General features: G+C 32.3%; 2 protein-coding genes across 6 annotated transcripts in view; one reads left to right on the top strand and one right to left on the bottom strand.

The window, feature by feature from the left end:
• FAM13C (family with sequence similarity 13 member C) overlaps positions 1–14,309 on the bottom strand; it is a 344,617-nt gene that overhangs the window by 6,311 nt on the left and 323,997 nt on the right. The window contains exon 15 of one of the 2 annotated variants that reach the window (XM_072971477.1): positions 4,827–4,909. The exons of the other annotated variant lie outside the window; for it this stretch is intronic. The gene's annotated coding sequence lies outside the window, so the exon portion shown is untranslated. Of the gene's footprint in view, positions 1–4,826; positions 4,910–14,309 lie in introns of those variants that run through there. 2 annotated transcript variants of the gene reach the window in all.
• PHYHIPL (phytanoyl-CoA 2-hydroxylase interacting protein like) overlaps positions 1–14,309 on the top strand; it is a 49,271-nt gene that overhangs the window by 22,881 nt on the left and 12,081 nt on the right. The window lies entirely within an intron of this gene.

The raw sequence follows: 14,309 nt of genomic DNA, 5'->3' as shown, positions 1-14,309 counted from the left end.
ATTGGATCTACAAAAGTGAGCATTGTTTTCTAGTAGGTTACCAATTGAGTAGTACAAGAAAAAATGGATAATTTCTTTTATTATGAACCTTTGGGAATCAAATAATTAAAATTTCCTTTGCCAATTAAGTGGTATTTTAGGAGCATAAAAATAACATTCCATTTATGAATTTGAGGAATGGACTGACTCTTAGTTCATGTATCCAATAAATATTTATGTTAACATTGTGGAAATATTGGTAACAAGATGGACATGATCCCTGCATTCATAGATCTTATGATCAAATTAAAAGAACTGATTAAAGATAAAAATAAACAAATACAAATTATGGAAGAACTTTGAAGGAAAGAAATAAGGAGCTTATGAAGAGTATCTGTAATAAGAGGAAAAACTTAATTTAGATGAGACCTGAAGGATGAGAGGGAGCTTTTTGAGAACTGGAGGTAAAGCATTATATGACAGGGGAAGCAGACTTCAGGGAGAAAAGAACTTGAATTTTTGAACAATTGAAAAAAGATCAGTTAACCTGTATTAGTTGTTGAAATCTAAAATTTTTAGATGCAGCATCTGGGCAGATGCTGAGGCCAGTTTACTAAAATAGGGGAACACTGGGTTGGAGCATAAGGTGGGAAGGAAAATCAAGGGTTCTGTTTCAGATATTTTAAATTTGACATGTCTGTGAGACATCCAAGTGGAGGTGTTAAATACACTTCAGATCTTGAGATATAAATTTGGAAATTATAAGCAGAAAAGATGATAGATCACTTAACAGGGAGAAGTAAGAAAAAAGGGCTTTCTCTAAAGCTATGTCGTCCAGTATAGTAGCCATTAGGGTCAAATGAGTATTTAAAATTAAAATTACATCAAACTTGAAGTGTATTTCTTCCTTCATGCTAGCTACATTTCAAGTGCTCAATGGTCACATGTGGCTGGTGGCAACCATACTAAACAGCACGTAAGAAACATTTATCATTGTAAAACGTTCTGTTGGACAGCACTAATGTAGACCTCTGAGAAACACTAACTTTTAGTTAGTCGCAAAGGTCTGGAGAATATGAAGGAGTAGTGAGATAGGAGAAAAACTAAGAGCATGTTTTAAAAAGCAGTAGATGGTGACCTGTGTTAAATGCTGTTGAAAGGTAAAGTCAGGAGAGAACTGAAAAGTATACATTGAATTTGCTAACATGGAGTTTATTGGTGACATGACATAAGGACTTGGAGTGGTAGAGGCAGAAACTAGATTTGACTGGGTCTAAGAGGGAATCAGGGGTGAAAAATAGAGATAGCATATTTTGGCAGGTGTTCAGAGAAGTTTTGGTTATGAAGGGAAGCAAAGAAATTGATCACTGTCTGAAAGGATATAAGAGCTTTAAAAATTGACATGTATATATACACACTTACATACATATGCATATATATATATGTTTGCTAGATTATAATGTAAGCTTCTTGAAAGAATGAACTCGTGTCTCATTGATTGATCTTTTAATTCTCTGGCACTTAGGCATTCAACTAATGTCTGTTGAACATACCAATCAATTAGCTTTGAAACTGTATCTGAGAAAACAGTTTGTAATATTTATTTTATTTTGCCATTCTTGGAGGGAGATTCTAATACTCAAAATTTATGTATTAAGGAGAACTGCCTTTTCATAACCTTGAGATAATAAGTAATATTATAGTAGACAACATTTTGCATAAACACACATACACACACAATTGCATTATCTATCCATTGTGTGTGTATGTATATGTATATCAAGTAATCATGATGTATACCTTGTATAAAGGTATATTAAAGTATATACCTTATATAAAGTTGTATAAAGCTGTGTTTTGAAATTTTAAAAAAATAAATAATAGGTTAAAATTGGCTAGATTTCATATATTCAAAAAACTTTAAACCTGCTCGGTAGGAGTGGATCTAAATAATGTGTCACCTCAACCTTATTTAACTTGGAAGACCTGCTTTAGAAAAAAGAATACATAATTACAAATAAAAAATTATGCACTAGGCCATGGATGAAGACCATGCATATGAGGGTCCCTGAATATTAACCGTCATTAGCATCATGGTAAAGCATTTCATTACAATATAGAAGTACAGATTTTGTATGCAATATTTATTATTTTGGGGAAGCTGTGGAATTATCATATTGTATAAGTTTTATTGAAATTAGCTAGTGTTGATCATATGCATAAAAATTATATCCTAAATATTTTAAAAGACTTTTTGGTATCCCTTAGTCATTTTGGGACTGTTTCCTGCATGTATTCCATTAAAAAATAAGAAAGTAGTATTTAAAAATAATAAAAAGTAGAAAGCCAAATAAATAGAACTGTGAATAAATTATAGTGTTAATTGATCAGTGACTTGCTTGTGTAGGTATTTTTTTAGATAGTTTGATATTTACATTCTGAAATGTAATATGTAAACATGAAGCATCCATCTGTAAGTCTCCTACAATAAAAGTGCTTTTAGTTACACAGGTGGGAATAAATAAATTAAATGTGGTTCACTAACTAGTCTCTAGATAGAGTTTCATGAAGCAGGCTTATGACCCAAAGTGTTCTATCCACAATTGCTTTTATAAGTCACAATATAATGCTAATTGGGTCCATTTATATGAAAAGTTATTTATTTTCACTTTTATATGAATTGTGACCACGATTTTGTTGAAGTTTTGATAATTGATGCTCATTATTTTACTACGTGGAAGTACCTTCATTTATGTCAATTAAATGCATTTGCTTATATATTGATAATTTTTCAAGATTATTAAATATACTAGGGGAACAAGGGTCATTATTAGAGAAGGGGAAGGAGGGAAGAACTTTGAGTTGACATCCATAATGGACAGTATCTTTTTCCCTGAGAGAGGATTATTTCATGAAATAATTCCACTTCAAATGTATATCTTCCTCTGCATTTCTAGTAGACTACAAGGTATTAATCACAAAACAGATGTCTTACTGAATTCATATAAAAATAACAAAGCTCCAGGTAAATTGAAAAAGCAAAGAATAGGATTATGCAAACAGTTCGTGTTTGTTCTGTAGTCATGGAGAAAAGGAGCAGCTAAAGCAGTTCAGACCTTAAGTTTAAGGTAGATTCTGCCTCCCTTCACACCATTTTTATGCTGAATTGCTAATAACTAGCAAAATAAACTGATATGCCCCTTGCCTGTTCCCACATTTTTCCACCCCTAGGTGTCCTTGTTGAGGATTTAATACTATAAAGTGGCAAAAAGACAGGCATAAATAGTCGACTTTTAATTAAATTAAAGTTGGTCAGTTCTGCTTTTGATTATCTAGGCTTTTTCAAATCAAGAAAAATGTAACATCTCTAAAAATAATGGAACACATTGGCAAGTCCCCTCAATTTAAAGAGGAGGAACTTGAGTTCAAGAGAAATTAAGTGACTTAGCTAATAACTAAAAGTGACTTAGCTAATAACTAAGGTTGTACAACATGTCAATAAGAGAACTTGGACCAGATACTAAACTTCTCTATTCCTACTCTACTGCACCATGATGTCCCATTTAATGGCCCTATTGCAAGGAAATATTATGAGAAAAGAATTGAATTCTTCGATAAAAGGATATGTTTAATTTGATCATGAGGTGATGGAAAATTCTGTTAACTAATACATGCAAGAAGCTCAAGAAAACTGAACTTAGAAAAAATGTGGTAGCCAAGTGTGGAGACAGAAGCGACTTCAGAGAGTATCTAATGCAGATAAGTTCTCTTATTTTACAAATGAGTAAACAGAGAAGGTTAAGTGATTTGCCCAAAACAATACAAATATTCTAGAGAAATGATCATAAGGCAGCTGTAGTTATAGCAGTTAAGAACCTACAATTTAATGCTTGCCTCCTGGGTTGAAATTTTGGCTTTTATATCAGCTATTTGACTTTTGTCAAGTCATATAACCTCTTTTTACCTCAGTTTCCTCATCTGTTAAAATGGGGTGATGATAATAATAATACTAATTCATAAATTTTATGAGGATTGAAAAATACATGTAAAACATTCAGAACACTGTGTAGTGGGTACAAGTGTTTAATAAATGTTTCTATTACTAAAAGGTTTTGATTGAATGCTATACTTAAATCTTATTACAGTTGACCAAGAAACCAAGGTATAAATAGCTTGATTTGCCTAGTTAGTGAGAAAACCTGGGCTAGCCTTGATGTTTACGGTTGTCATCTAGTGTTTGTTTTCAGTCATACAAAATTGTTTCTCTTCTTACAGATTTCTTTCATCATGTCATTTGTCACAGGTGTGTTCTTCAGCTTTATTCTCCATATAGGTTTAACATTTGAGTACTGAAACAAGTGAAAGACAGATTTATCTTACCTTTAAAACTTGTTTAACACATTTTGGCTTTTATAAGGAGAAATGACAAAAAAATCATTGCTATTTTAGTTATTTTAAACCACACGTATATAATTTTTGGATATTTCAACTGAAGAGTAGATACTGAATGAGTTTCACTTTTTTATTTGCTGCTTATTTACTAGAGCTTCAGTTCAACTTTAGGGGTAGGGATCACATCCATTTTAAAACTGATTAGACAGTTTAACTCAGAATTTAACACAGGATACAGCCAAGAGAGATAAGCCTACAAATAGTGTGAAGCATTAATCTTGTGCTGCTGCTTATGTCAGTGAAAGCCAGACTCTTGTTTCTTCTGTGAAATGAGGTATCCAGTGCTATCTGTGAAGGATCAGCATCACAGAAATCAACCAGTTTTCTTGGTTTCACACAAAAGAGCAAAATACTGTAAAGTCCATGAGCATTGTAATTTAATTACATTTTAGATTCTTTTGAATATTGGTGTCTTGGACTTCAGGAGTCTGAGGTTCCAGGATGATCATATTCCCCTGCTTTTAACCACATAGATTGCCTTTACAGAGAAGAAAAGTTTTCATTAATATTCTGGTGCCAGTGTTCCCTGTAGAACTATTTTCCTAATGTTGCGATAGTTGGATTTTTATGTCCTCCATTTGTAACTCCTAACCTCTAGAGTAATGAGAAGCTGTGAAAAAATGTTGGTATCAGGAGGTTTCAACAGCCCTGCAGCTGGTTCAATAAATGCAGTTTCATCTTTGGTGAAGAATAAAATAGTACCTCATAAAAGTTTCTTGAAAAATAAATTGGAATTCTCTTAATAAAGAAGTACTGTTACATGGATTTAAAACAACCCCAGGAAGGATAATCACAGAATAGAGATGCTAAGATCCAAAATAGGGGTGAAATGCCATTTGGAAACTATGGGTATTATTGGGAAATATGCTTTCAAAAATATTAATGATTTGGATGTGAAATAACTATGAAAAATGTACAGATAATTAGGATGTGCTATGATCATAAATCTAAGAGAAATAATTCAGAAAGAGAGGCTTAAGAATTAGGTGCATAGAAAAGAGGTAATAAAAAATGATATGTTGTACAAAAATAAAAACTAAAGGCCTGTGGAAAGAAGGAATACTCCAAGCAGGGCGGCAGGCTGAAAGATAAAATAACACTCTAAAGACAAGAAATAAGGTGTGATTTCTTTTTGTTTTTTTTTGTTTTTTAACAAATGTTGAGTATATTCGAGTGAGAAGCATGAGATAATTAGATATTATTTATACTCAAATGTCACATCAAAATTAGGAATTTATAGCCTCTTTTAGCTTATGGATTTACTAAAAATACTTGCGTATGATATCTGGACACTAATGAATGTCAGCATATTTGAAGGATTTCCAAAGAAAATAATCATTCAAGACACAGAGTCACTGACGTTCTGTAGTGAATTAGAAGAGTGAATTATGCATTAATTAGACCAAAGGACAGAGTGAATTTATATTACTTTTTCTGTTAATGTAATGTTAAATTAGCTAACATTTATTGTCTACTACATGCTAGATACTATATTAAATGTTTTTTCTGTCTGTGTTACCTGATTTAAAACTCATTGACCCTGTGAAGAAATGGAGGCTTAGAGAGTTTTGCAAGGTTTAGACAAGATCAGACAATTCCTTGTGGCATAGCTAGAATTCAAACTCTTGTCTGCCTGCCTGGTATATACAGTCTTAGCCAATCTGTAATCAGTAGTTGTGTACTTGTGTGTGTGTGCAATAGCTGTCAGTGTAGGAAATTAATTTGAGTATTAGCATAATCGAGATGTATAATTTGTGATATTTAGAGATAAACAAACAAATGCAGGTTACCTTATTAAAAATGGGACTCAAAATATTTGAAATGCCTTTGGCCTACCTCTGAGATCTGTTCATGGGTTCCATCAATTTTCTTAGCTGTGTCTGTTTCACATTTCCCTTCCTGGATTAGTCCTGCAATTTATTCTTGGCTCTTCCTGTGTCCTCTTTCAAATGCTGCCTCAATATGCAAGCCTGTTCTTACCTCTCTTGTATAGTGTAGCATAATCTTTAGTTTCTATCATGCCTCAGTCCTATATCTTATTTTCTATTTTAATACTTAAGGGATATTTATCCTCAGTTCCTAGTTTCTTTTAATTCTGGAAGTTGGATGTCCATAATTATAACTATCTTAAATCTGAAAAACATGTATTCAAGTGGATAGGATACCACTAAATAATGTATAGTAAAATAATAATAAAAATAAAAATAACTGAGTTCAGTGATAAAAAAATAAGTTATTAACTGTTTAGGTTATTTTTCAAAGGACATATACATTAACATTAAGCAACTGACTTATTTGAGGTTTTTAACTTAACTGATTGAATTGATTAGATATTTTATGTCATGGACCAATGAAACTTCACAGAGTAAATTCACTAGATGCCAGTAGCACCCTCCCTATGTTGTGTTGATAAAAAAATATTTCTAGACATTGTCAAATATCCCCTGGATGGGGGCTGAGGGGTCAAAATCAGTAAAGGTACAGAGTAACGTACATTTTTTATTAGAAACTCATTCAATTTAATTCCAGATTTTAGAAATTAATGAATTAAGTGAAAGAGTCAGAGAAACAGTGCCATGTGAAATTATACAAATCTAGTGTGAATATACCATTAATTTACTTACTGGTAAATTATGGAAAAGTTCCATCAGCATTCCACTCACTGAGGAATCTGTTACATAATTTACACGTGAAATTCCCACTGTAGAAAGGACTGTATAATTTTGACTCCTTTTCCTCAAAAAACCGTGTGTTATTATTGCAGGAAATATAGTGGAGAAGCTCTTGGAAGGGACATGATCTAGAACCCTCTGATTTGGTGGATAGAGGGATCAATGGGAGCACAACTCCACTTGAATTTTCCTAGTTGCTGTGGTTCAGTGGTCCTTCAAAGCAGGTATGCTGTGGGCCACAGAAAGTGGTATTATCCACTAGTACCACCTGGTAGGTTTGAGGCATATCCCTAAAATAGTAATACACTTTTCTGATGTGATAATCAGCAATTAATGAAAGAATCCAAACTTGGCTCTACACTGTAACTGGAGGGAGACGTCAGACCAGACAGAATGCTAGAGGTGGCAAGCTGTCCTCTATCAGTAGGTTAACCAAAACCAAGAGTATAAACTGAGATGATGTTTCTGTCCTCAAATGATCCATCTCTGGTTCTTTTTCCTCTTCATACAGACTTCAGGATCTCTTAACCAGAAAAATAAATACATAATTGCCCCTTCAGATTAAGACCTAAGAGGAGAAGTTTGATAGCATTCTCTCATAGCAAGCGAGGAGATAGATCCTTTGCCAGACCTAGAAATGTCTTCTTGTTCAAGGATAAACACACAGAAAAACTAAAATGAGACCTATCTATGAAAAGATTCTACAAAGAAACAGGTGGAGAAAAATGTAGCAATAAGAGGTAGAATAACACTGCAGAGAAAGATTTTCTATAGTAAAACCATGAAATGTTATAGATTCTGATCTGTATTCTCAATAAAATTCAAGATTGGATTTAACGAAACAAACAATGAAAGATTAGATAAGATAATAAACTAGTACATAAAGAGGTAATTAATATATAAAGAGACCTAATTGTGAACAGGAGAGAATGTAAGAAAATTTATAATGCCATACCAATTCTGAAACTTTTATGATAAAGAATGGAAGCCACACTGAAGGAAAAAATCAGAGATATGGAGAAAACACTTAGTTTTTTTGTTCAGCATATAAAAGAAAAGGCAGAAGTGAAAACAGAAGATAACATATACCTGGAGGTCAGAAACAGATCCACCTAAACAAAAGATACACTTAAACCAAATTTACTCAGAAAGATTTAAAGTAAAAAATAAAATGCAGAGATGAACAAAGATATTCCATACACATGCAAACAGAAATAAATCAGGACACAAATTATTTTGCATAATTAATACATTACATATATTAAGGTAAAAATGGTTATTTTTAATTGAAAAGGCTATAATGGCCAATGAAGTTATAAACACACACACACACACACACACACACTGTGGCATCAACATACAGAGAGCAAAAAGGAGAAATTGGCTGAAACATTGGTAGAAGGGCACTTCAAGTAGGCAAAAATAAATAAAGGTGGGGAGGGTCTGAGTGTTTTTCCTTTTATGGATCATGCATTTGCTTTAAGTCTAAGAACTTTTTGCTTAGTCTAGGTCCCAAAGACTTTCTTCTGGTTTTTTTTCCCCTGAAAGTTTAATGGTTTTGTGTTTCACATTTAAGTTTTCAGATCAATTTTGAGCTGATTTTTATATAAGGTGTGTGGTTTAGGTTAAGGTTCATTTTTTGCTTTTTTAAGATAAAATAAGATTTCAATTTTTGCCCATCAAAACCCATGGATATTTTATTTTACTTCAGTATAGTCAATTTGAAATGTGTTAATTTCTGGTGTACAGTATAGTGATTCAATTTTACATATATACATATATTCCTTTTCATGTTCTTTTTCATTATAGGCTATTACAAGATATTAGATATAGTTCCCTGTGCAATATAGTAGGACCTTGTTCTTTATCTATTTTATACATAGACATTTTAAGTAGTAATAAATGGAATTAATAAAAGTACAAAAAAATACACATTCTAAAACTGTAGTTGGGAATACAAATTGATGAAAACAAAGGTGATTCAATGTTTGCAGTTCTTGGGATTTATCCAAAGATAAAAAATCATAGATATGCATAAAATTTACATAGAATAGTGTTGATTGAAGTATTATTACATGAAAACACTGGATAAATCTGTATATTTGGTATTAGGATGACTGATTAACAGAATACAATACACCAGTATTAAAATGATATGTCATAGGAAATTGTTCACAGTATAGTAAGTGAAAAACACATTATAAAACAATATACTGCAGTATGTTAACAGTATAGAGATTACAAGAGATTTTTATTGTTTTATTTGTTTTTTCCTAAAAGTTCCGACAATATTCAGTGTTACTACTGAGAGTATTTTGTTTTGGGAGTTTATTGTGAATAAAGTGGAGAACAGTTTCAGATTTTGTTGTAGTTACTATTTTGAGTTTTATTACTGTCTTAATTAGTTTTTCTTTAATGACTTTAAAAGTATTGCAGCATTTTAATGTTTTATGAAAAGTATTTTTACCACAGCAGACTGTATCTCTTATTTTATAATGAAAATTAATAATATGTATATTTAACATATATATACAATTTTCATTGTAAAATCAGCCCTCCTGTTTGTACTATATGGTAGCTGATTTTTTTTATCATTAAAACTTTAGGAAGAAAAAAAGATATGAAAAGAGAAAATTTTTCCTGATTGCTGCTTTTAAGGGAAGTGAACCTAACACTTGCAATTTTTTTTTAGAAGGACAGCCTAAGGCCCATTTTTAAAACTAACTACCTTTATTACCTAATACTCTTTCATTTATGTCATTTAAACTGAGTTATTTATGCCCTTTTAACTACTGTAACTATGATTTTAGATTATCTTCTAGGGAAGATAATATGAGGAAGAAAAATCACTCATTTTTACAAAATTTGTGGGGCCAAGGGACAATGATACAAAAATTTTGCTACAAACAGGTTCTCAATAAATAGAAACATGTTATGTTGCAATTTTTGTCAGAGTACATCTGTTATTAGGTAGTTTACATTTTTAATCTTAATTCAAGATAAAACTATTTTTGGATTAATCATTTTGGGGAAGACACTTCATGAAGTAATTCATGAGGAAATCTTGATAACCAAGTAATTTTTTTCCTCTGATACATCTTTCAAAAAGGTAAATATAAAGACATCTCAGGTTGTAAGGAATTTAAGGATTTTGATAGGTAAATAAATCTCTGAACAAAGCTATTAAAAAGAAAAAATATTGTATCATTATATATGTGTGTATTATATATTGACACAGATGAATGCACTGTGAATACATACATACACATATAATATGTATGTATTCACATATATACATACATACATATATAATGAAACATACATATATAATGAGATGAAAAGATTATGTTGCATGATTTCTATTCTGAAATATGGCCCTAAAATAAAAGAATAAGGATTATAATGAAAATACAGTTTCTTAATGCTTTTTCTATTGTTTCCATTTAGAATGCCATGTCCTCAGCTCTTTCACTACTGTCTTCACCTGTTAAAATTCTGCCTCTCCCACAGCATTGTGATTATAGTTAATTAACAATACTGTATTATATACTTCAGAGTTGCTAAGAAACTGGATCTTAAGTATTCTCACCACAGAAAGGAAGTGATAATTGTGGGACAAGATGGTGCTATTAGCTAACTTTGTGGTGGCAACCATATTGCAGTTTATAAATTTTATTAACATATATGTATCACAGTCAACACAGTTGTACAATCAAGATAGTTAACATTTCCATCACTCCACAAGAGGTGGAATTTTGAAATTCCCAATTTATCCCTTCCCACCCTCTTTACCCCCTGGTATCCATAAGTTTGTTTTCTATGTCTGTGAATCTGTTTCTGTTTTGTAGATAAGTTCGTTTGTGTCTTTTTTTTTTTTAGATTCAACATATAAGCAATATCATATGGCATTTTTCTTCCTCTTTCTGGCTTCACTTAGAATGATGATTTCCAGATCTATCAATGTTGCTGCAGGTGGCATTATTTTATTCTTTTTTATGGCTGAGTAGTATTCCATTGTACATATATACCACAGCTTCTTTATCCAGTCATCTGTTGATGGGTATTTGGGTTGTTTCCATGTCTTGGCTATTGTAAATCGTGCTGCTGTGAACACTGGAGTGCATGTGTCTTTTTGAATTATATTTTTCTCTGGGTATATGCCCAGGATTGGGATTGCTGGATCATATGGTAAGTCTATTTTTAGTTGTTTAAGGAACCTCCATATTGTCTTCTGTAGTGGCTGCACCAATTTACATTCCCACCCATAGTGTAGGAGGGTTCCTTTTTTTTCCATATCCTCTCCCGCATTTATCATTTGTAGCCTTTTTAATGATGGCCATTCTGACTGGTGTGAAGTGATATCTCATTGTAGTTTTGACTTGCATTTCTCAAACAATTAGTGATGTTGAGCATCTTTTAACGTGCTTGTTGGCCATCTGTCTTCTTTGGAGAGATGTCTATTTAGGTCTTCTGCCCATTTTTTGATTGGATTGCTTGTTTTTTGATATTAAGGTGTATGAACTGTTTGTATATTTTGGAAATTAGTCTCTTGTTGGTTGCATCATTGGCAACTATCTTCTCCCATTCTGTAGGTTGTCTTTTCATTTTATTGATGGTATCCTTAGCTGTACAAAAGCTTTCAAGTTTAATTAGATCCCCCCCCTTTTTTTTTTTTTGCTTTTATTTTCATTACTTCAGGAGCTGGTTCAAAAAATATATTGCTGTGATTTTTGTCCAAGAGTGTTCTGCCTATGTTTTCCTCTAGGAGTTTTATAGTATCTGGTCTTTCATTTAAGTCTTTAATCCATTTGGAGTTTATTTTTGTATATGGTGTTAGAGAATGTTCTAATTTCAATCTAACTTCCAGTTTTCCTAGCAACACTTACTAAAGAGACTGTCTTTTATCCATTGTATATTCTTGCCTCCTTTGTCATAGATTATTTGACCATACATGCATGGGTTTATTTCTGTACTTACTATCCTGTGCCACTTATCGCTGTGTCTGTTTTTGTGCCAGTACCATACTGTTTTGATAACTGTAGCTTTGTAGTATGGTCTGAAGTCAGGGAGCATAATTTCCCCAGCTCCATTCTTCTTTTTCAAGATTGTTTTGGCTATTTGGGGTCTTTTTTGTTTCCATACAAATTGTAACATTTTTTGTTCCAACTCTGTGAAAAATGTCATTGGTAATTTGATAGGGATTGCATTCAATCTGTATATTGCCTTGGGTAGTATGGCCATTTTAGCAATATTGATTCTTCAACCCAAGAACATGATATCTTTCCATTTGTTTAAGACACTGATGAAAGAAGTTGAAAATGACATATAGTTTTCGGAGTACAGGTCTTTTGCCTCCTTGGGTAGATTTATTCCTAGTATTTTATTCTTTTTGGTGCAATGGTAAATGGGATTGTTCCCTTAATTTCTTTTTCTGCTATTTCATTGTTAGTGTACAGAAATACAACTGATTTCTGTATAGTAATTTTATATCCTGCAACTTTACCAAATTCATTGATGAGTTCTAATAGTTTTCTGGTTCCTTCTTTAGGGTTTTCTGTGTATAGTATCATGTCATCTGCAAAGAAGTTTTACTTCTTCATTTCCAATTTGGATTTCTTTTGTTTCTTTTTCTTCTCTGATTGCTATGGCTAAAACTTCCAAAACTTTATTGAATAAAAGTGATGAGAGTGGGCCTCCTTGTCTTGTTCCTGATCTTAGAGGAAATGCTTTCAGCTTTTCACTATATAGTATGATGTTAGCTGTGGGTTTGTTATATATGGCCTTTATTATGTTGAGGTATGTTCTATCTATGCCCAATTTCTGGAGAGTTTCTATCATAAATGGACATGGAATTTCATCAAAAGCTTTTTCTGAATCTATTGAGATAATCATGGTTTTTATTCTTCAATTTGTTAATGTGGTATATCACATTGGTTGATTTGAGGATATTGAAAAATCCTTGCATCCTTAGGATAAATCCCACTTGATCATGGTGTATGATCCTTTTAATGCACTGTTGGAGTCAATTTGCTAGTATTTTGTTGAGGATTTTTTCATTTATATTCATAAGTGATATTGGCCTGTAATTTTCTTTTTTTGTTATATCCTTGTCTGATTTTGGTATCAGGGTAATGACAGCCTCATAGAATGAGTTTGGAAGTGTTTCTTCCCCTGCAATTTTTGGAATAGCTTCAGAAAGATAGGTGTTAACTCTTCTCTAAATGTTTGGTAGAATTCCCTTGTGAAGCCATCTGGTCCTGGACTTTTGTTTGTTGGGAGTTTTTTAAATTAGTAATTCAATTTCAGTACTTGTAATTGTTCTATTCATATTGTCTATTTCTTCCTGGTTCAGTCTTGGAAAATTGGACCTTTCTAAGAAATTGTCCATTTCTTCTACATTATCCTTTTTGTTTGTGTATAGTTGCTCATAGTAGCCTCTTATGATCCCTTGTATTTCTGTGGTGTCGGTTGTAACATCTCCTTTTTCATTTCTGATTTTATTAATTTGGGTTCTCTCTTTTTTCTTGATGAGTTTGACTAAAGGTTTATCAATTTTGTTTATGTTTTCAAAGAACCAGCTTTTACTTTTATTGATCTTTTCTATTGTTTTTTACTCTTTACTTCATTTATTTCTGCTCTAATCTTTATGCTTTCTTTTCTTCTGCAAACTTTGGGTTTTGTTTGTTCTTTCTCTAGCTGCTTTAGGTGTGAGGTTAGGTAGTTTACTTGAGATTTTTCTTGTTTCCTGAGGTAGGCTTGTATCCCTATAAACTTACCTCTTAGAATTGCTTTTGCTGCATCCCAGAGGTTTTGGATCATTGTGTTTTCATTTTCATTTGTCTTAAAGTATTTTGTGATTTCCTCTTTGATTTCTTCACTGATCCATTAGTTGTTTAGTAGCATATTGTTTAGCCTCCACGTGTTTGCAGTTTTTGCAGTTTTTTTCTTGTAGTTGATTACTAACCTCATAGCATTGTGCATATAAAAGAACATACAGGTCAATAATTACCTTAAATGTAAATGGATTAAACACTCCAACCAAAACACATAAACTAGCTGAATGGATACAAAAACAAGACCCATATATATGCTGTCTACAAGAGACTGACTTCAGAGCTAGAGACACATGCAAGCTGAAAGTTAAGAGGATGGGAAAAGATATTCCATGCAATCGGAAACCAAAAGAAATCTGCAGCAGCAAGACTT

Source organism: Vicugna pacos, chromosome 11, assembly GCF_048564905.1.
Source record: "Vicugna pacos chromosome 11, VicPac4, whole genome shotgun sequence".
In the NCBI taxonomy this organism is placed as follows: Eukaryota; Metazoa; Chordata; class Mammalia; order Artiodactyla; family Camelidae; genus Vicugna; species Vicugna pacos.
This window is presented reverse-complemented; position numbering and strand designations above follow the sequence as displayed.